General features: G+C 41.6%; 1 long non-coding RNA gene across 1 annotated transcript in view; it reads right to left on the bottom strand.

The window, feature by feature from the left end:
- The window catches only part of LOC109145728, a 64,757-nt gene extending 51,889 nt beyond the window's left edge, over nt 1-12,868 (bottom strand). Inside the window, exons 1-2 of the long non-coding RNA XR_002047380.1 lie at nt 11,823-12,868; nt 5,898-5,998 (exon numbers count right to left, since the gene is read on the bottom strand). This is a non-coding gene — a long non-coding RNA (uncharacterized LOC109145728). The remainder of the gene's footprint in view (nt 1-5,897; nt 5,999-11,822) is intronic.
- Between the last annotated feature and the right edge of the window lie 10,801 nt (nt 12,869-23,669).

Genomic DNA, 23,669 nt, shown 5'->3' with positions numbered 1-23,669 from the left:
CTCACCAGATTGTTGTCCTGCACAAGTGATAGCCACAGAAAGGCATCCCATGTGCTCTTAGAAAAAGTCACTCCTGAAAATAAACAGGTAAATTCACTAACAGCACCCATCTAATTTACCAGGTGTTCTTAATGATGATGTGAATATTTTCAGTGACAATACCACTAATTTCTGTACTATACCCATGAAGTACTATTACGAAAACTGAAACCAATTCAAACAAAATGACAAAAAGTTAGAAAGAAGAGGCTGTATGGCACAGTGTGATGACTCCTACCTGATCAATAACTTCTTGATAACTGTATTGCAAACAGAAGCTTCACAGGGAGACCAAACTGCACTGAGACAGAAACTGTGATTGCAGGACAGCCCATATATCTGAATTCTACATAGGCTACCAAAGCACAATCCATAAAGTTGGCTGAGCCTCTCAGGCCCTTCACAACTAGAAAGGCACAACATTAGGAAAAAATTACTACATTTTCACTCACTTATGGGTCTGTGAAAGATACTGCATTAGCAGAAGTCATGAATTGGTTTAAAAGAGAAAAGGTGGCAGAAAAACCACACAGCTGTTGGCACCAGTGAATCACAGGGAGAAGCCCATTAACTATCAGTCTGCATTAGATTCAAAGGCAAAAAAGAGTTCCAGCACCAAATTCACTTATGATTACAATCCCTTAGAAATAATTTGGGTTCTTCTCTAAATAAATAAATATTTCAATAGGTGGAATATAGAGTCACATTGTGTTTAATGATACTGCTGGATCTGATACACAAAAGCTCTACCCATAGTTGCAACTGTTCCCAATTTTCCAAGACACACAGTAGTAGTTGCAAACAATGGGAAGGCAGCTTCACACCCTTATGCTTTGATTAAATAGCAATCATGTTATTTTGCTGTTTTGCTCACTATATATCATACACATCTATTATTTCAAAGAGAATTTAGTCTACACGAAACCTCAAATAGGACTTGAAGGAGAATGGGGGTATGGGTGCAGAATTTCCAATCTCATTACACTTTAATTTGAAAGACAAAATTCCCTTTTCAGCTAAATAAATATTTGTTAAAAAATGTGCAAAAATATGAAACCCAAATGGTATTTCAGCTTTTTAAAATGCATGCAATGAACTGAAATCAGAATAATCCTGGTATTTTAAAATTTTGCTTGCAATTAAAAAAAAGATCACTCAGTAGCAAAGAAAATGGAGCAGAAATTTAGCATCTTCAAATTGGTCATTAGCCCAGAACAGTAACAAATATTTTTGTGCTTTCTGCACTGGCCTCCATTTTCTTTTAGGCTCAGAGCAAGTTTTGCAATTGTGTTGTGATCCAGAAAGTGTATCATTTTTTTGTAAAACCCTGACATGATTCAGATACCAAGTTTCTTTCTTGAAGTTCTTTTAATCTGCTCTCCAGGTTCCTATTTATGCTCTCCCTTAGATATATGTGCCTCTTAGCAAAAAAGCAAAATTTCCTATCATGTCATGCCCGGGTTACAAAGTATTAAATTCATTTCTTATCACAAACTATGTGTTAAATTAGGTATTAAAATGTTTATGAAAAAGTGCTGTGAATTCCTTCTTTTTGTGCATCAGTCAAACTCGAAACCCACTGCATTTCTGTGGGTGTAAAAGCAATTTAAATTTCAGCAATTTTGTGTTAGTCAGTATTACTTTTTATTTCAAAGTAGTGAGGAACTCAACTAAAAATTACGATGGGCAAACTTCAAAGGCTTTGGACTTTGAGTTTGGTTTGGCTGTTGATTCCTCCACTGCTTCAGAAGTAATAGTCTCCATGGCATCAGAGAACAGTTTTTTTTTAAGACTGATAACTGCAAAAGCATCAGAGATATGACAGTGACCCTGCCCTTGTACACATCTGTAGAAGGGCTGCAGAAGCCCCAGGTGTTTCCCTGCTGAATTCCAAAAGCCCAGCCAGGCTCACTAATATCCAGCCACTGCAGAACACACAGAAAACTGTGCATCTGATTCCAGATTTTGCTACACACTTCCCTAAGTCGGGCTGGAGTGATTGAGGCTTTTCTTTTCCCTTCTCTCATCTGATTCACTTGGCTATAGTATTGAAACACATGAAAATACGGGGTTTTTAATCTACAGAGTGACTTCAACGTCACCTGATTAAGAATGCTATAGCACAGCAGGATATTATCATCATTCCTATCATTCAATGAGCAGTAAATGTTATAATCAGGAAATTTATGCCACTGTAGAATCTTAAAAGCATGGAAACAGAATTCAGTTTTGTGGTAGTGTGTGTATGAAAACAAGATGACAGTGAGACAGCTACCTACAGCTCACCACTAATGAAAATGTAATCAAGTGCCCATCTAAACTACAGGATAATGAAGTTAAGTATCAAATTAAAATGAGAAGGCTATAGCATAAAATTAATGACTTTTGTAATGTCTCTGATGAAGCATAGCTGTTTTTCAAGTGTTTTATCAGAGGTGGTCATTTAAAATGTGCTGTGGTTGGTCCATCACATAGAGTTTTTTCACCTTTGGTTGGATGTTAGACCATCAGTTCCAACTCCCCAGGTATGATTTCTGGAAGGGGAAGACATCCTCCACACTGTACTAACACATGATTTTCTGCACAGAAAGAAGAACTGCAGTCATCACATAATGTGTTCCAATAATGCATTATTGGTTAGATACACTAGCTCACTTAATTCAGACCTGGTTTTGTTCAAAAGATGGAAATTAAAATAAATGAGCTGACTGACAAAGAAGGTGAGCACGAGAGCAAGTCTGCCCACAAGAAATACCATTAAGGTTACTCTTAACTGAATGGAGAGGCACTGCACCAGCCCACATAAATCTCCTCCAGCTGAACAAATCAGCAACGCATGTAAGAGAATTAAAAGATTTTCATTCCTCTTTCTTTCAGGAAATGCTACAATCTTGTTGTTAAAGAACTTCAATGGATAGGAAAACCCCCAATCTTCTTTGACTTTAGAGAAGGAAGATCATATAAAAAGTTTTCAGTGAATTCCCAGACTCCCAGGCTGTGCACAAGCTTCAGGACATAAGGGCTCCTCACAACCCACTTAGCCTGGCATGCCACAGCTTTCTGAAGAATTTTGATTTAGTTTACAAATTATCAAGGAGAATTCTCTGAGCCAAAAACCAGAACAGAGAGAATTTGAAATAGGTCTGCTCTCTTAAAATGCCTTACTTGAAGCTTTTAAAATGCTTCACACAGTCATCTGCACAATCGTCCATATTTAGTAAAATGTGGTGGAATGAACTCCTGGGATAGAATTATGATCCTGAGGAAGTTGTAAAGAGAGATAAGCAGAAGGAGCAAGACTCACTTCTGGTGATTGACAGAGACTTTTAACAGCTTGAATCGTGACATGAGCACCTCAGTTAAATGCTTGTCACTCACGATGCTTCAAAGGAATGACCTGTCACAACCAGACTAATGCCCAGAATTGGAGAGAAAGAAAGATAAAACTTACTCTTAGAGAAGTGCTCTTCATTCAGAAGTCATCCTGTTGGTATATTATCAGCTAAAACTGAAAATATGTGGGAGGTCTGAATGCTGTCTTAGCTGAAGTAGAAATCTGAGTACACCAGGGCAGTAATCCATAATCCATAGCAGGGTTCCATCAGGGTGCAACACACTGGGGATATTTCCCAAGCTGACCTCCTGTGAGTTCTTTTGGTTTTATTGTGGAAAGCATCTCAAGGAGAAAACTTACTGTTTTACACTTTGTATGTGGATTTCTATGACTGGACCACTGGATCACATTCACACCCAACACAAAAATGTCAAGGGAAGTCACTGCAAGGCAGGAACCCCTTTGCTCCTATTGCCTTGACCACACACCAGAGGATACTGTAATACCCCAGGAGTTCATTCCCTGCCACTTACATCAATTCCTAAGTGGACAAACTCTTTTATGCTTGACATCAGAGATAGGTTGACTGCTTTGTTTATTCTTAGATGTTAGAGGTATTTTTGGACCTAAATGATTCTACAATTCCATGATTCCATTTAGCAAGCCAAAGGCAGGTCTTCTGGCAGCTTCCCACTGCAGTTTTGTAATCTGCTACAGTTACTTTCTTCATCTTCTGTTTTACTTGGTGCCATAATTATTTTCTAATTTTTATATTCACTATTAATTTTAATTAAGCTCAGCTACACTCATTAGTTGAGCTAATCTATCTTCACTTTTAAACACACACACACGCCCACACCCACCCCAGTCTTCGTGGTGATGTAGAGTTGGCATGGAAAGTTTTTGCAGAGAAAGACCCACATATGGGTAATGAAATAAGAAGGCTTATAACTGCAGCTGGCTGGGGATTTTTAAATTAAGCTTTTCCTACCCAAAACAGCCAGTTAGTTGGGATTGAAAGTTTTCAGAGACCTACATCCTGTTTAATAAAATTTTCATCTGAAGTTTTCTTGGGTGAAAAGTAGAGAATAGTCACTAGCTAATACAAATCAAACCTAGAGGTCAAATCTCCTCTACAACAGAGGAGGTACTGAGCATGCTGCATTCGATTACAAGAACAGCTCTGAGTCCACAAATGCCAGCCTCCCAAGTCCCTCACTATGAAGCTTCTTGAGTGATCTCATTTTCATCAGATATTCTGGATTTCATTCAGCACTAGGGCAAAAACTTCAAATCTATTAATTTTTTCATGTAGCTGAAAGTCTTTTTCTGAATTATCCATCCATTTTCTTCTATAGTTGTACTTTTATGAACCAAACAAGTAGATGAAATACATTATTATTATTATTATTACTGTTTTTATTTTCTGACATCTCTTGCTCAGAGATTTCAAGTGGTGCTTCAATGTCTGAATAGGCCATAAAGTTTAGCAAGGAAGTTCTAACCTTGTCTGCATCCTGCATATAAAAACAAATATTCTTGTTTAACTAACAACACGATCAATGCCAATTAACCACTTCACAAGCTGCTGAATCAGAGAATATTGTCTGTGGATTGCATCAGTCCATTGTTTACTCTTCTACTTTGCTACTTCAGCTTCTCCCCCAAGCCACAACAATCCTTTTATGCTTGTGCAGTCCCTGTCAGACTTTCCTATTTACGATATTGTGTGAAGAAACAAGGTATGGCCAAGGCGGACCATATACACAGCATGTTATCATGCAATATCCTAACAGTTGCTTGTACCAGGTGTTTTAGAAGATGATAAAATACCCTACAGGAAACAGATGTGAAAAAATCTTCTCTGCCTAACTCACATGCAGAACTATATCCGTAAGTTTATCTATGTTCTCATAGCTTGAAACAAAGGGCGTATTTCCAGTATCAGCCTTTATTCACATGTAAGCTCACCAGCCATCTCCTGTGAGTCTTTTTAACCTTTTCTCCCAGCTGTTTCCAGTGTCCATTCCAGGGACTCTACCTACAAACATCTTTTCAGATATTCAGAAGAATATGCAAGTATTGAAAAAGGTTTAAGAAGCTTTAAACTGTTCTTTTAACTTCTCTCAAAAAGAAGAGATTTCTCCAAATGAATGTTAATGTATTATCTGGAAAAGCAAAGCAGAGGCAAATTGATACGATTGTTTTCACTCTTACAGGGAATAATGTCTGTAAACTTGAACTAACAGGTCATCTTCAGGTCTTACTCTTCTGCCTGAATCAGGGAAGCTGCATGAAATAAACATTTTCATACATGTTACTGTTTACAGTTATTCTATGTTTCCCTTTCTGTGGCCTCCACTTACTGTGGACATAATTCTGTGGGAATTGGAACAGTTACAATTCATCGCTGCCTATGTGATGGGTTTGCGCCCAGCGTGCCAACAGACAGGAGCCCGGAGGTCCCGGCTGCAACCCCGTCTGAAAGGCAGCACACGCAAAAAGGATGGGAAGAGCTGCTCACCCGAGGGAGCAATCTTCTCTGTCGCAGGTGTGTGGGCAAGCAGGCAGAGGCTGAGAAGAAGACAGGGGACGCTCCACATGGTTCCCACTTAGAGGTTTATTCTGTGAAAGGGACAGGGACAAAGAGCCAAAGTTATAACGGGGTCCAGGGAGTTTATAGTGGGGATAGGGAAGGCGGGGAAAGAGAGTACAGCCAATGAGATAAGGGCAAGTAGGCGGGGTTAACAGTGAGGGAACCAATGGGAACAACACATGGGGGAAGGAACCAATGGGGTGTCGAGCGCAAAGGTACTTTCTAGAACTTATACATAGTAACTAAGGGAAACGAATACACATAGCCTTACACATAAAACTGGGAGGGGAAAACATGAACCAATCATAGGGAACCATGTAAATCCTAGACCGGGGGGACTGTGGGCTCTGACCCTCACCACGAGTGAGCTGCTTTAGGCTTGGGAGCTTGACCACCACAGCTTAGTGTTGGTATCCTCTTCAGTGGCCAGAGTGGCTGGAGCCACTTGCACCGCCACACCTATTCTCTTTGGTAAGGGACGAAATACCTGAATGGCATCTGAATACTCAGGACTGCAGAACTCACATATTCATGTTTTCAATGTTATGAACATCTCCAGAGGATAAGACAAAATAGAATTTACTTATTTTTTACAGCCTGTTCTAGGTCTTCTGTGTTTTCATCACAGGCTACCTCTTTTTCTGTAACATTATTTGGGACAGACCCAAGACTGCTTGAACATGAGTTCCAGCACAGACATTTTTGGTTGAAAGACAATTTAGATATGTTTTGGTGATACAGAAAATGCCCTTGTATTTGTGTGTCTTTGAATTATGTTACAGATGTTGGTACAATAGTGTCCTCAAGCTTTAAAATGATTGCCCACTTACACAGACTCACAAACACAGAAAAGGAAAAAGAGAGCAGTCAGCTTTTTCTGGCCCCCAAATCCATCTCTCTGTTGCAGATATAAATTTATTTGTAGAGACCCTCAGAACTGGCCAAGAAGGGAGGAGTGAGCAGAGAGTGCATTAAGAACACTGAGAGAAATGTCAGCATTTCCACGTAAGACCATATTCTGTTGTCATGACAACATGATGTAAAGTGTTTTCTTAAAGAAAAAGATTGCCATGTATATGGAAAAAAACCCCCTCAGTTAATAGAGCAAATTCAGACAATGTTTTTATGAGGTTGTGACATGGATTACAACACATCATCTATTACTGTGAAGAGATTTTTTAAAAAATCCCATACAGAACAAATGCTCACTTCACAGAAATGGTGTATAAAAATCCCATTTATCATTACAAATTAAGTTTACAAACTGGACTTAAAAAAATATTCAAATTAATTTAATGTATTTTCTACCAGCTGTGCAGAAAACTTATGATGGCTTACTCATCCACTTTCTATGTAAACTGATTTAAAGCAGCTTGATTTTTTATGCAACACCAAAGATCTATTATGTGCTGTAGAAACACTTAATGTGACACTGTAATTGCAGTGGTCAAAAGGTAGAAAAAGGGAATATCATTATCCCATTTCAAAGCAGGAGCAGAGGCACAGGGCATGTGAAGCCAGAGGCCCAAAAATCAGATGAAAAGCTTCCAACCGTGTTGGGAATTACATCAAGATTGCTACAGCCTGGCTATGCAGTTTACAATGTCATTCTCGTCTGTTCACACAAAGAGAGAAATTGGTGACTATTTTCCTTCAAACATTTACTGAGGTTTACAGTTATTAAAGCTTTCATCACTTACCTAAAATGTTAAAATTTCTGTCATTGCTTGGAAGCTTGACCTGTGCCTCAGGGCAGGCACCGGAAGAGAACAGCAGCGACAGAAACACTGAGGCGGTGCTGGCGGCCCTTGCTCACTGGCCATTAAAATGAACAGATTACATCTCCCACAGCAGCAGAAAAGAATGTATTTTTATGCCAATCTAAGTGACCTTGTATCACTTAGATGGAGCTGGAGAATTTCTCCCTGCTCCCCTCACCTCCACATACCAAAAAAACCCCAACAAAAATCTTGGCAAATGTCTCAAACTGGCTTTCTTTCCTCCTTGCCAGTGCAGTCTCCTGTACCAAAAAAAAAATTAATAACTAATGTATTAGAAAACTTGGATTTGAAATTTTTCTTGACAGCTCTCAAACAGGATGGTTCTTCAAGAATAAATAGAGAAATATGCCCCTAGCCTGCCTGCTGCTTCTGCAAACAAAGATCTTGGCAGCCAAAAGTTCATCTTGCCTAGAGCTGACCTCTAGAAGTGTGTGCCCTGGCATTTGGTATTACAGTGATTTATGGTAGTTTCTGGGAGTCAGCAGCAAACAGGGCCCCAGAAGGGTGGGAAACACCTGAGCATGGATGAGGAGATGCCACCTGCCCCTTGGAGAGCACAACAAGAGGAAAGCAGGATTTGGCCTGCAGTCGTTGTGCTAGTCTTACATTGTTACACCCTTTCCAGTGGGATTTTGTTAAAAGGAAACATGGAGAAGCAGGAATAGTTGGAGACTCCTGCAGTGTGACAAGGGCCAAGGGGTGGGACACACTGAGTACTGCCTGTAGGCAATGACTTTACACAGATTGAAGGGGTCCAGCATCATACAGGGCCAAGTCTCAATGCTTTAAATAAGCTGCAGAATTTAGATCTGAAGTCTCCTAGAGAAGGAGGGGTGAATTCAGCTCTGTTAAAAATGGGTGGTAAGAACGATTTACTGGAAAAGTCCATTCTAAGAAGATACTACAGCAATTCTGGTATAAAAGATTATTTGTCTTGTTAAAAGCTTACAAGCTATTTGTCATCTCAATGCTCTGTTCCCTACAATGTCAGGCTCTGGAAAGCTGTGAACTCCCAGGTAATGAAACAGCTCAGTGTGTGCTAAGAAAAGTATCTTGTATGCAGAATTATGGCTTTGCAGCCGTTTCTAGAAGGTGGTGATTATGGTATCCCTGTCTCTTTCAAAAATATGTTTGTGAGTTCTGTGTTATGTGAGATATGAGCAAAGTGAGATGTTGAGACTCCTGTGAGCCACCTTTCCCTTTTCAGTGAAGGGAACTGCCAGTGAAGCACCGTGGGATTGCTACCCATCCTGAAAAAAGACAGAATGAGCTTGGAAAATCTCTCTAGATGTTCACCAAAGGGAATTTGCATCAAAGCTGCCTGTATGTCGGATGTGGCTGGTTCTATGAGGTGTTGGGGTCTCCTCCCCCGCCGTGTAGCCCTGGGAGAGGGGCCCTGAGGGCACAGACACGGGGTTTCCCTGCCCCTGCTCAGCCTCGTTCCCATTGGTTGGTTTGTGTTCCCTGCGCGGGCAGAAGGACCCTTGGTCCTGTGACTGGAACAGTTCCTGGGCAGAGCCCCGGCCATGCGGCTGGAGAAATAAACATCGCTCTGAAACAGCTATCAAGAATCTGCCTGTCCTATATATTTCCTTTCCACGGGACTCCTGGTTTGATATATGTATGTTGCAGTATCCCCACTGCAACATAATGGTGGGAATGCAGGCAGAACAATCCCCGATCCCTAAGCGACTGATTTGTGTGAGTAAACCCTGGAAACTTTGGATTCCTCTTCTTGGTTTTGTTTTGCTATTCCATATCTAAACTATGGAGGAACCGTGGGAAGACTCTTGGCTCTCAGAGCCGCATATGGACATTTATCTTAAACTTAAAATGATTCTTGAACAACGATTTGTAAATTTTAGCTTGATTCAAGCTCAAAAAGAACTGAAACACTTCCTGGCATGGCTGTTTAAGAACTTTTTCTATGTTTCTTGGGATTTAATTCTTACCAAGGGCTTTTGGAAAACCGTTTGGACACAGTTAATATTGGAGTCAAAATATATGCCAATGGAAGAATATTTTCGTGAATATTGTTTAATTACCGAGACTGTTGAGCAATGTCAGCTGTGTCCTGGCGAAGGGAAGCCTGGCGCAGGGACCGTGCGGCCCAGGCCACGTGCACCGAGCGCTCTGCGAGCAGCAGCGAGGCAGTGCCCACGTGCGGGCGGAGCCACGCGAGCCGCAGTGTCGGCGGCGGAGTGAGGCGCGGCGGGAGCGGCGGGACCCGGCAGTGCCCGCCCGGCCCAGCACAGCGCGTGGTGGAGCGAGCCCCGTGAACGCCCGACCGAGAGGGGCGGCGGCTGGCGGCGGTGGCGGTGGAGCGGAGCCGCGCCCAGCCGAGACGCGCGCTGGAGCAGGGTGTGGGGGGGTCGTCGCTCGGGGGCCCGGCCGAGACGTGGGTACAGCGCCCGGCATCGGCAGCGAAGCTGCGACCAGAGGAGGCGACACACGGAGAACTGAGCGGCGCGGCCCGGCCTGGCCCGTGCGGCCTTGAACGCGACCCCGGGAAGAGCGCGCAGGCACCAGCAGCCCCGACAGTTCCAACACGGGAGCGACCGAAGGAGAGAGCAAAGACGCAGCGAGACAGAAAACAGCAGCCACTAGGAAAAAGGTAAAGATCATAGTAGCTAAAATCTTAGGGATAGTAAAATGGTATAATGTTAAGCAAAATTATGGTTTTATAACAAGGTGTGACAACCAGCAAGACATATTCGTGCATAGAACTGCTATTAAAAAGAATAACCCTGAAAAATGCATCCCAAGCTTGGGAGATGGAGAGGTGGTAGAATTCAAAATTATACAAGGTAGAAAAGGGTTACAAGCATCGCAGGTCACTGGGCCTGATGGTGTTCCTGTAAAAGGCAGTATATATGCAAAAAATCGTAGTCATGTTAGACAATATCTCCATTGTAAGCCCCCCCTACAGTTTCCCTTTCCTAATCCCACCTTTCCCTTTTACCCTATGTCCTATTACCCCCAGTGTATTCCCAATCCGTTTTTTCACCCATGGTTTCCCTCACAAAACCACGCTTTTGCCAATTGTTTCCCCAAAAATCCCTTTCCAATGCCGAGTGGGGGATGAAAAAGGGGAGGGAAGAAGTTAAACCCTCTCCTGCCTCAGTTTCCCCACAAAGCATGCTCAGAGAGTTCTGTCTCCCTTCTGTCAGCCCTAAGATGTTCCACAGAATCTGTTTGGACATTTAAAGACTCAGGAGGGTGGCTTGTTTTGTTTTGAAACTGTTCTTGTTATGTTTATCCAGTTGTTTTCATTCTCCTTCTATTAAAATAAAACGGGTGAGGTGTTGGGGTCCCTCCCCCGCCGTGTAGCCCTGGCAGAGGGGCCCTGAGGGCACAGACACGGGGCTTCCCTGCCCCTGCTCAGCCTCGTTCCCATGGGTTGGTTTGTGTTCCCTGCGCGGGCAGAAGGACCCTTGGTCCCGTGACTGGAACAGTTCCTGGGCAGAGCCCCGGCCATGCGGCTGGAGAAATAAACATCTCTGAAACAGCTATCAAGAATCTGCCTGTCCTATATATTTCCTTTCCACGGGACTCCTGGTTTGATATATGCATGTTGCAGTATCCCCACTGCAACAGTTCTACAGCTCTCAGTCTGCAAACCTTCCAGGGTGATACCCTCACCAAAGGTCTGGAATAACTAACACTTCTCTAGTAGTTTTCAGAGGGAAGTCTGCTGGGTAGAATGACCTCTGTACAACAGCAAAGAAAATCACAGGTGATTTCTTAATATTCTTCTGTGACCAGTATGACCTTAACCCAGTTTTGATTTTGTCCTCCAATTCTCTTCCTGAGTAAAAAGGGATGTATTCACTTTCTTCTACCCATTGATTACTATGATTATGCTATGAGGATTATAAACTCCATTATGTGGAAATATTGCTTCACCCATGTTTGCAGCAGCTCACAGGGACTTGGAGGCAGGTGGAGTCTGTACAGGATTACTATAATATAGTAATAATCATGTGAAGTGTGTCTCCCCACACACTACTGAGACTAACAAAATTTTTCTAAAAAATCTCAGAAAATTCATATTCAATGATACATTACTCACATGAGTTTGGAATCCAATATCTGATGTTTGAAAAGCAAGTTTTCATGCTACTTCCTCTTTAGATGATTTGAAAGGGAACATAATTCAGGAATCATTGCTGGGGCCTACCCATGGTTTTTGACCTACAAACAAGATTGCAGAGTAAGAACCTCCTCCATCTGGTATATACACTAATAATCCTCCCCACAAGAGCAATTCAGTTAACTGAACTGATTCCATAACATTATTGCCATGGTGGGCCTCTATAGGTGGTCCTCTAGATCACATCAAATACAGCCTGGCTTTCAGATGCAAGCGTGAGGTTAGATGAAGCTGGCAGGTAGAAAAACACATCTTTGTATTCGTAAATTCAGCCAATTTGATCAGGACTTGCTGAGAAACAGCCCCATGACACCATTTTAGAAAGGAAAAGAGATAGAAAACACAGATTCAGTATCCTATTTACTAGAGATTTGAACTTTTAAAAGCATAACTGTGAGAAAAATAAGAGAGAACACAAAATAGACTCAAAATTATCATCTTATCTCTATGTCCACACCTGTGGCTTTGTTGGCACAAGGCTACATTACAAGAGATTATCGAAGTTGGAGCTAACCTTCATATCTTCGTAGCATCAAATGAATGTCAAAGTCATCATCACAAGTACAGCAGATCCTATTTGCTCTGTTAACTGCATCAGTAACACCTTTTCAATATATGTCTCTGAAACACACTTTGTAAGAAGGAAGATTGCTCATTGGAACAGCAAGGAAAGAAGCACGGAGATACTTTTCTAGAAATAGAGAACTTGAGTTATGCCATTGAGATCAATGGAAATTCAGAGAAAAGCCTGAATAAGATGTCTGGGATTTGACCCTAAATCAGCTTACACAATTTTCTACAAATTGAGTTTTTACAATCTGGTGGAAGCTCTAATTATGTTGTCATAAAAATCTCAGCACTGCTGAAATCTTATTTCTGAAGCACTCAAAGAGGCATCTGTAAAGGATTTTCTTTTCCATTTTGTTCTGATAATGGAAAATATATGAGGTGTCAGATTAGAGAGGGCAATCTGGGACATGGCCCCCCATCACCTCACTGACAAAAGAAGCCAATAAACAATGGCTGGGTTTTATTAAATTGGATTAAGGACCAAAGTCTCAAGCTCCAACTCTTCACTTAGACAAAGTTCCCAGAGATAAGGAGAATTTAATGTATGTGTTTCACACAGTGGTAAAAGACTCCCCTCTCCAAAGATGAAACATGGTTTTAAATGCCTTAATTCATGAGGTGCTGTAAGTAAGTGTTTAAAGACAGATATCACAAACATCAGACTTTCTTGTGTACCAGAAACATACAGAACTTCAGGAAGACAGTGCAGAAAATTTCAGGGAGACAAGAAAAATTTTTCACAAGTTCAATGAGAACAGATGTTTTATAGAAATAGTTCAGGTTTAGCAAACTTCTGCCAAAGCCCTGGGAGTTTCCATGAAAAACCCACAGATGTCCTGGCAGGTCATTTGCTGCCTTTTGGCAAAACTGGCCTTCCCAGGCTGCTGCTGGGGACAGCCCATGGACACAACACCTGAAGAACATCTTCCAGTCGATGGCCTCCAGCTGCCATGGCCTTGGGTGGGCACGATGAGGATCACAGGGTTCTGCAAGGAGGCCCAGAGGGCAAGGTAGGGGGGCCCCTCACGGTCAGGGCAACTGGGTACTCTGCTTCAATTATGAACAGATTGAAAAAGGATAACAGTTATGTTTCCAATTCAAACATTTCAATGTGCTCAACCTTCCAGTGAAATGGAAATTCTCACTTGAACAGATCTGTTCGAAGCCTGCGGGTGTAACTCAGGTGTCTAAGATTTAAATTATCACAAAATCTTTGTTACTAGTACTTACACCTGTGGCATCAAATACACCACATTTAGAGCAACACAGCATAAATGTAAAACACAATAGGAGAGGTAATGATAAATGGGTGTTGACTGGTCCCCCCAGAAGCTGGCATTACTCTTCCATCAGCAGCCAGGAAATTATTCCTTCCCTAGACTTGCTTTAGTTTTTGAAAAACATTGATGTTCAAATGAAATATTTTCTTCTATTATTTTCTCCTTTTTTTTGTTTTTTGTTTTTTGTTTTTTGTTTTTTGTTTTTTGTTTTTTGTTTTTAAGGAAAGCATGTGTTTCTGGCCTGATTTACCCAAGAAATTCCTTTAAAATTAGAACCCAGACTTTCACTTCAGCTGTGTTTTAATGAAATGATATTAGATAGAAGAATTGTCTGCCATGGAGAAGGTAATCAGTATTCATTGCCAGCTGAAAGGTGTCGGCTAGGCTGACATGTTGACAATGTGTATTTCCACACATCTTGTTTTAATTTCAATGCACAAATCTGTAATGTAAAACTGTATATTCCTAAGGCTGCACTATCATTTAAAACTGGCCATGTTTGGTCAGACTAAAATTCTCTCTTGCCCAACATCTCGATTCCCAACAAAAAACCACAGGGATTTATTGAAACAAAGCTTTTTTTAGTACATCCTTCCACAGCCGTTGTTTCCTTACCAGAGGCCGTATCCCCGGTTCCTTTGTTGCAGCACAGCCTGGGTGCAGAGTACACCTGTAATTTGGGATACATTGCTATTGCAAACATGAACTCCTCACACACCGTGGGAGCAGAGCCTGGCTGTTCACCCTGAAGCTTACAGTGCACAGACAGCATTTAGAGTTTATATAAATAAACACAACAAGCCATCCAATTCACTTTAACTATTTGCATAATAGTCTCCATATTTTGGCTCATACTCAGTGGGTGATGAAAGTACCACAACAGCAGGGTGGGGAACATGGAGGCATTGGAAGTTTTAAAGGAAAAATGTTACATTTTGCTGTAGACCAAGATCTTAGAGATATCGTTTGTCTATTTGTACTAATATATTTTAAAGAAAAGATTGCTGAAAGTGTACCATGCAGCCAGCCAAGAAGCATGCACAGGATAAGCCTTACACCTTAATTGCATGGAGCAGAATTCCACAGGAGGAAGAGCTTACTGAGAGGAAAGATAAACAGGAAGAAGAAGCAAGAAGCAAGTTTTGGGGATATAGTATATTAATTATATTATATTATATTATATTGTATTATATTATATTGACTGCAGTGATCGAACACAAAAGAACTCATAGAATGCCCAACTCATTTCTAGTAGTGCTCGCTGTCTGCCCCAGCAGTGTCTGCTCCTGGGGAAAGGGTGAGTGTCATCACCACACCTTATTCCCAATTGCATACAGCACCACCAGTGCTGGAGATGTGCAGTACTAAACATCCTGCCAGGCAGGACCACGGGCTGTCCAAGAACTGCAGCCTCTCCCAGCAAGGAGAAGGGCTGGGCAAAGCCTTCCTTTGCTATGGGTAATTCCATCTTCTCCACTTTCCTCCTGAATGACTAAGCAGCCACTTGGGCACACCATATGCATGCACTTGTACCTGATGATGACTCTCTGGAACACAAATCCTGCTCATCTTTTAAGTGCTACCATTTCACAATGTGCCAACGTACTTTATTTTTGGTAATAGCTCTTCATCTAACACACTAAACAAATGTACTCGCTCAGTCCCTTGATATTCTTTAAATAACATTCCTAGCAAGGAGCATCCTTTGCCAGGAGTGCTCCCTGCTCACCAGGCTCACCCTCCCTGGTTAGAGGACAGGCTCCCAAGGGTGCTGTGCCCACTCACTGCACCATGGCAGGATGGGGGCAGAAGCAAACAAAGCTGCCCTGCCCCTTGGTGTGCACTGGGGAGTGAGAGGCCCATGAGGTCCATGCCTTTAGGAGGTGGTCAGTGCAGCAGCTGCCTCCCCTCCTCACTCAAAAGCTAATCGTGGGGTCCTTGCAGACCCTGAGCACTATATTCAGACTCTCTCCTTTTCCCCAGCACACTGCTCTTGCCCATGTACCTGCTAACACAGGGTTTGCCCTTTTATTTACAGCTCAGTTCAAAACAAACATGAAATTCCCCAGTATGTTTGAATTGTGCTCAGCATTTTTTTCAAGTGACAAGGCAGCTGCTCCCCAGCAGTCTCCTTATCTACAGCAGAGATCGATGCAATATTCTACTTACCTGTGATAAGCTGCATCTTCAGGCCATAACAAAACCCATTTTATAAAACATTTTTCAATGTTGTCTGTAAATCTAGCAGATAAACTGAAATTAAAGAAATTTAGAAAATTAAAGCAATATTTATACTTCAGCAATAAATCTAATATTATATAAACACATAATGCCTTCATAGATTTAATATCATTTATGGATTTCTCTTTCAGCTTTTATTTTGGAAGTGATAACATTCTTAGCTTCGTCTTGTGTTTGTCCAATGTATGTAACTCTAGCTGCAGCACCAGATCTAACAAGACTTATTTTTTACATCTTAGATGAATAAAACCTAATCAACCAGACTCTCAGCAAAGTCCCACCCTTTCTAGAAAACACCCTTAACTTTGGGTAGAGAGGAACTCATCACACTTGTGAAACACAAATCTCAGCACCTTCAGGAACTAGTATGAAAAATAAACCCCCTGCCTGTAGAAACACTCTATAGGAAAATGCACTGAGGTTATCTCAGATCAGGTTTCCACAGTTAACATACATTCTTCAGCATTCAGGAGTGGACATTCTCAAAAGTTGGAAATGACACATTCTCTTTCCTCCCTTTTTATAGAAACTTCACTACTTCAAATGTTAAATTGATAATTTCTTTTTTTTTCAGTGAAAATGTCAGTTGAAAACTTCACATGGACAGGTGGAGTCAGAGGCGTTAGGGGAATGAGTTGGCCAAGTCTCCAAACTCTGTTAATTCTGGAAGATTCTAATCCTGGAGGATCTGGACAGAAACTCAGTTACCCAGACTAGGAGAGCAACTGGACATCAGAAGGAAGGTTGAAGTCAGGGAAGACATGTGCAGTCCCTCTGTAACAGGCAGGGTCAGCACAGCCCGTCACCAGCAGCAGTGGGATGTAACAGCTTTTCCAGGTAAATAAACATCCCCAAACTACTCAGAGATGAAAAACACACCAGTTAAATAAGCTAAGGCTTATTTATACATCTGTACAGCAAGGCAGCTTGGAAAATGTATTGCTTTTGTCTGGTAATTAAGAAAAGCAGTTTGTGTTACTCCAGTGAATTATCAGGGAATGTAAGTCCAGCCCTTTCAAATGTCAACATTGTTCTACCACCCCCCCCCCACGTTTTAACAAAGTCACAGTGTAAAAAGGACTAATTAGTATGTTATGAAAAGGCAGACATCCAAAGATGATATGTGAGGCATTTCTGTACCAGAACCTGTAATTAATTACTTTGTGCTGGAGTTCAGATAGGTGTATTGAAAAAAAAAAGATTAACCTGCCTGCTTGCAAATCTTTTAGGGGTCATTATTAATATTGTTTTGTTATTTTGACTGACATTTCTCTTTCTCTTAAGTGCATTGTAATTTCACTCTTAGGAAAAAGGAACTATATGGAATGTTTTCTTTACAATTTTCAAAGTATTTTCTAATTCTTTCCTCTTCACAACACATCTCTTGCACTGTAAGCCTTTTCATAACACAGAAATTAAAAACAGCAAAGATACAAGAGTATTCATAATCCAACATTTAGGTAATTTGTTTAATTAATGTAAACAAATCCATCATTTTATTCTGGTTATCAAGATGGTTTAAGAAACATAGGATTTTCACCAAGCATGACATTGGTGCCATGGCCTACAGAGCTCTGTTAGAAACTTACTTTGGATTGTTTTTTGCACTACCAGTTACTCTACAAGTTTATTTCCATGCATGTGTGCTGGTTTATAGATACACTTATTAGAATGATGAAGTTGCAACTGGTATCACAAGAGCATTTACATACTGCTCAAACTAATTATTTGGACAGAAATGACAAATTGTGCTTTAAAAAGGAAAAAAGCATCGCCAGAGTTTCTAATGTGAAGAAAGTAAAGTTAAATTGAACAATTTCCCATCTCATCCTGTCCCAATAACCTGTCCCAGTCTTCTGAAATATCAATAAAAGAATAATTATTGCCATTTATGGTCAAAATAAAATGTTGTTAATAGCATATTATTTTATAGCAGTTTCTAGTATTTTCCCTTAGCAATTACCCATTTATTTGACTTGCACTTGGCACCAGCTTGTTATTGCCCTCAGTATTATGAGAAGGGCACATTTAAAGAGGAAAAAAAAATGTCACTAGCATCAAGATTAATCATAAAAACATTGATTTCTAGAATAAAAAGAGAAAAAAAAATTGGGGGGAAAATGTGCTATCTAACACTACACCTGAACATCCTGAGATCTTGTTTAACCAGACCAACTCTGGGTGTGGAACCACATTTACTGAACAGATTTCACAGGGAGCTCACAACAATCCCGCCTGGACTCTCTCCCCAGCTGGATTCCCCAGCTGGATTCCCAAGCCACTGGCCAGCAGGGAAGAATCTTTGTGGAGATTATCTGCCAGTGGCAAAATGATGTTTTACTCACAGCAAGACATATGGGTGTTACAGTGCACTGACTGAAGCAGATACCAAAGCAAGACAACACCCCTCTTCCCTTTGCCTTGTGATTTTGTTCTTCCAATATTTAACACTTCAATGGTAGCCCAGTTCCAACCTTACTGGAAGCAGCACCAGTTACCTACCAAGGTTCTCAGGAGGTGCTGGGACCCATCCACTCAGATAAAATTGTAATTGCAGGACCAAATAAAAAGGGAAGTGAGGTAAACACGCAGTGATATTCTCCTTGCTATAAGCTTTTTTTGCTGGAATTAAAACACCCTCCTCCTAAGAAAAAGTCTAAATTTTAAAACTGTTGCTGGGCCTCCTTTGTACCTCAGTCCTCAAGCCTTGAAACTTTTTGAATATTTCTTAGCATTATGAATAGGAAAAATGTTACATTAATAGACACTCCATCTAGGTAAACTTTTCAATTACTTCCTATAAGAGTAGTCATAGACTTCTGCCATTAAAAGAACAGGGAAATATAAACTGCATGTGTTTTGTCACAATAGTGTAATTGTAGCATTTGTGCATTAATTCCCAGAAAAATAGTTTGTAGTTACATGTGACCATGTAAAAAATAAAATCATGCATTGGACACATTATTATAAACCAAGACATTACTGTTTTCCCTATGGCATTTTGCTTAGTGTTTTCTCACACAAGAAACAGAAATAAATCACAATGATCCTTAGGATCTGCTTTAAAACCAGACAGCATCTTCAGGCTGTTCACCAGTGTAAGGTTTGTAACCCACAGCTAACACAAGTGCATGAAGGATGCAGGGACTGTCAGGAAATCCCACCCTGTATCCCATGTTCTCAGAAAAAATGTTTGCCTGTACATTGGTCAAAATACACAGATGATTCTTTCTGTACAGGATAAGCTTAGAAGAGAGAACCTTTCTTGTTTAAACAGACAAACCACAGAGCAACACCATCATTTTCTCTCTTACTTCTCTCATAGAATGAAAAGTCAGAAAAGAGTGGATTTTCTCCAGGGTAATCTCTACAGCATGGCTTTGCAAATATAGATTTCTAAGAGTAATATACACTCCTCAGTCATGTGAGTGATTTCAGCAAGACTGAGTGACTTCATCATCATCGCCTCACAACTCAGTAAGACATAGCAAGTAACAAAACCCATCAGTTTTCGATATCATTCAGGTTCACTCCAGCATCCCTTCCTAATTTTTAATGCATCCTGCCCTTGAGCATAGCTATTTGCTGTTACAGGTGAGGCTGCACAAGCATAGGGTGAGTGGAGACCCAGTGAGCTGGAACATCCCGTTTCAACTGATATTCTGCAGAACTGTTTGACTGTAGGAGCTCAGCAATATATTTTGATAGGCTTGACTGTGCAGCCATAGATCTACTTTGCTTCCCACTTGTATATTGTTCATGCTTCAGTTATCATGCACAAAATTAGTGATAAGCAATATTAAGCAGAGCACTCTATACTGCAGCTCTGCCCAAGAGGGCTGATAACAGATCCCAGACTCTTTATGCTTTTTGCCTTTACAGGAATCCGAGTGACTGCTTCCCTGGGAAGCAGAAGGCAATAAGTATTCTGAGCTTTATGCAATGTCTGTCACATCCCTCTTGCACCTTTACCAGGAGCTTTCAAAGTCTTGGTGGAAATCCTAAAATGGAATACCTTTTTGCTAATGCTTTTCCAGTAAGGATGCTAGGATGCAGAAATAACTAGTTAGGATATTTTAGCAGCTTGTTATGCTTAAAAAATACATGATCTTCAAAACACGACTGCTGATAGCAATTAGCATGTATTTATAATACATCTATGTGTAACTGCATTCTTACCTGGTTATTGCAGTATACAGAAATAACCTTTCAGCTTGATGTGTTACAAACCCACAGATTTCTTAATTTAATGCATGTTCAGCCCAGTAAGAACAGTAAAGAATCACACACAGCTATCCCATTTTTTATAGCACATTTATAGCTCACTCTCAGGAGCCTACACCTTGGCTTTTCTTCCCTTGTCCCATTCTATCAGAAGCAGATTTTCCTAGAAAAGACTTAATAATCTACGTCCCATATTGTTTGAGTATGTTATTTGCAGGCTTGGAGTTCTTTTGGCCTTCAAATTTTATTCTTGTGGCCTGATATTTTCCTTAAACTATCCGGAGGTTATACATGTCCCACACTGTCCACCCTATGGTGCTGGTGCCACCTTACGAACATCAGCACACAGGCCCTTTGCCTGTAAACAGGCTGCCCTTTTCTGCCTTCCAGATTATTCAAGATCACAGTAGTAACACTCTGAATCAAAACAGTACATGCAGAGAACAGCTACAAGACATGGATCCCTTGCCCCTTGGCCAATAAAAGTACACAAAATGATTCCAAATTTCCCCAAGTGCCATAGCAACTGACAAAGGCTTTCTTGTTCTTCCACCTTGTGTCTTTGACAGTCTTGTATATTTTGGCTCTAGGCCCAATATTCCAAGCTTCATGTATTACTTGCTGCCATTCCTTAGTATTTTACCATTCACTTCTGGATTTACTGGGGCCAAGACCTTTTATTTGGAAGGATTTTCTTTCAGTTCTAAAATTATTGGGCATTTCAGAGGGGAAAAATCAAATGCATGTTCAGATAAGAGACTGAAGATAAGGAACCAAAGATAAGGAACCACAAGAGAACACCACTCTTTGTGTCACTCTGGCATAGACATATTTTATAACATTGAAGAGGGTATCAGATAAAGATCAATAAGGTAAAAGAACCTTTATGTTACCTACACTTAAACTTACAGCATGATCTGGTAAACCATTTGTCACAGTGCCAAAGGGGCCTCTCTTTCCAAATCCTTACCCTCAATGAAACAATAACATCAAATAGAAGCATTGCCAGTGGTGGCTTTGCATTGGAGCACATCTGCCCTGTCGCAAATGAACACAGAACCTCAGTCTTTTTTTTGTGCACCTCTCTCTATCCAGCAAATTACAAACTACTGAATGTTCCGGTTTGGCCAAATTTAGAAATATATATATACTCTGAGAGAAGGCACAACCACCCCTCCCCCCACCAGGTTCGGGAAAAAAAATAAATTTTCCTCGAAGGAAAGTGAAGAAGATAAAACTATTTATTTAACAAGCACACGGGAAAGGAAAATAATGTTAAATGGTAAAATCTTTCGCTGTAGAGGAAAAACCTGGGAAAGTGTTCGAGTCCTCCCTTTGGTCTCTTCGGAGCTGGGGCTTGGCCCAGGGCCAGGCCCTCTGTGCCCGGTGGAAAGTCCTCCCGATGTGCTCTGATGTTACAGCAATCAGGCAGTCCAGTAGAAAAGGGAGAAAATCCGAAATTCCAGAGAAGGAAAAGTTCAGCTCTCAGCCTCTCTCCAGAGAACAAGGAACTGGAAAAAAACTGGCCAAAAGCTGACTGGAAAAGCTGCCAGCTGGGTGCTTCCTCGCTCCCCCCTGCCCCAGCTGGAAAAAAAAACCTGCTATCTTTATGTGACCTTGAACAAGTTTCAAACTGCTTTGAGAAAGTTTTGCTCAGTTTCTTCCTTCCCCCTTTCAGGCTCAGTTTAGAGGCATAGAAAGGCCAATAATTAATTTCTGGGCATAGGCAGCGATATGGGATACACATCATAAGGTCACCCCAAGACATTCCACCCCTTATCCCATATTGTTGGCTCAATGTCCAAACTAAGATATTCTAATTCTCCACACACATTAATACATATGTAAATATATATATACAGCTATGTACAAACAGTGACAGTGACAATCAGCAAGCAGGGGTATACTGGCATTTCACACTACAGGTGGCTTTCACACAACAATCAGATCTCCCTGTGGTACACAACGTGTTGTTCCATCTTTCTGCATTACCCACCATGTGCAACCAGGTCCCTGAGCAAAGACAACCCCACGGATGGGTTTGTCTGTACTCGAGGCAGAATTTATCCACACAGTCTTTCCTAACAGACCTCTGACATGCACTACTGGGACCTTATCTCCATCTGTTGTATGCAGGGATTCAGATTGGGCTGGACCAGCTCTATTGGTGGAACCTCGGGTGTTAACTAACCAGGTGGCCTTTGATAGATTCTGTTCCCAATTTTTGAAAGTTCCCCCACCCAGTGCCTTCAAAGTGGTTTTCAACAATCCATTGCACCGTTCCACTTTGCCTGCAGCTGGTGCATGGTAAGGGATGTGGTACACCCACTCTATGCCATGTTCTCTAGCCCAGGTGTTTATAAGGCTATTCTTAAAATGAGTCCCATTGTCAGACTCAATTCTCTCAGGGGTGCCATGCCTCCAAAGGACTTGCTTTTCAAGGCCCAGGATGGTGTTCTGGGCAGTAGTGTGAGGCACAGGGTAGGTCTCCAGCCATCCAGTGGTGGCTTCTACCATTGTGAGCACATAGCGCTTGCCTTGGCGGGTTTGAGGCAGTGTGATGTAATCAATCTGCCAGGCCTCCCCATACTTGTATTTGGACCATCGCCCACCGTACCACAGGGGCTTCACCCGCTTGGCCTGCTTGATCGCAGCGCATGTCTCACAGTCATGGATAACCTGGGAGATACTGTCCATGGTTAGATCCACCCCTCGGTCTCGTGCCCACTTATAGGTGGCATCTCTGCCCTGATGGCCTGAGGCATCATGGGCCCATCGAGCTAAGAACAGCTCTCCCTTGTGTTTCCAGTCCAAGTCTACCTGTGACACTTCTATCTTTGCAGCCTGATCTACCTGCTTGTTGTTTCGGTGTTCCTCATTAGCCCTACTCTTGGGGACGTGAGCATCTACATGGCGGACTCTCACAACCAGCTTTCTTACTCGGGCAGCGATGTTTTTCCACTCTGCAGCAGCCCAGATTGGTTTTCCCCTATGCTGCCAATTAGCTTTTTCCCACTTTTCTAACCATCCCCACAGAGCATTGGCTACCATCCATGAATCAGTGTAGAGGTAGAGCTTTGGCCACTTCTCCCTTTCAGCAATGTCCAGGGCTAGTTGAACAGCTTTGAGTTCAGCGAGTTGGCTTGATCCACCTTCTCCTTCAGTAGCTTCTGCAACCCATCGTGTGGGACTCCATACGGCTGCTTTCCACTTTCGTTTCATCCCTACGATGCGACAAGAACCATCGGTGAAAAGAGCGTAGCGTGTGTCTTCTGATGGCAGTTGGTTGTACGGTGGAGCTTCTTCAGCGTGTGTCACTTGTTCTTCATCAGCAAGACCAAAGTTTTCACCTTCAGGCCAGTTGGTAATTATTTCCAAAATCCCAGGGCGATTCAGTTTTCCGATTCGGGCGCGCTGTGTGATGAGAGCAATCCATTTGCTCCATGTGGCA

This window comes from Corvus cornix, chromosome 4A (assembly GCF_000738735.6).
Source record: "Corvus cornix cornix isolate S_Up_H32 chromosome 4A, ASM73873v5, whole genome shotgun sequence".
In the NCBI taxonomy this organism is placed as follows: Eukaryota; Metazoa; Chordata; class Aves; order Passeriformes; family Corvidae; genus Corvus; species Corvus cornix.
Note: the sequence above shows the minus strand (reverse complement) of the source record. Positions and strands in the feature narration are given on the sequence as shown.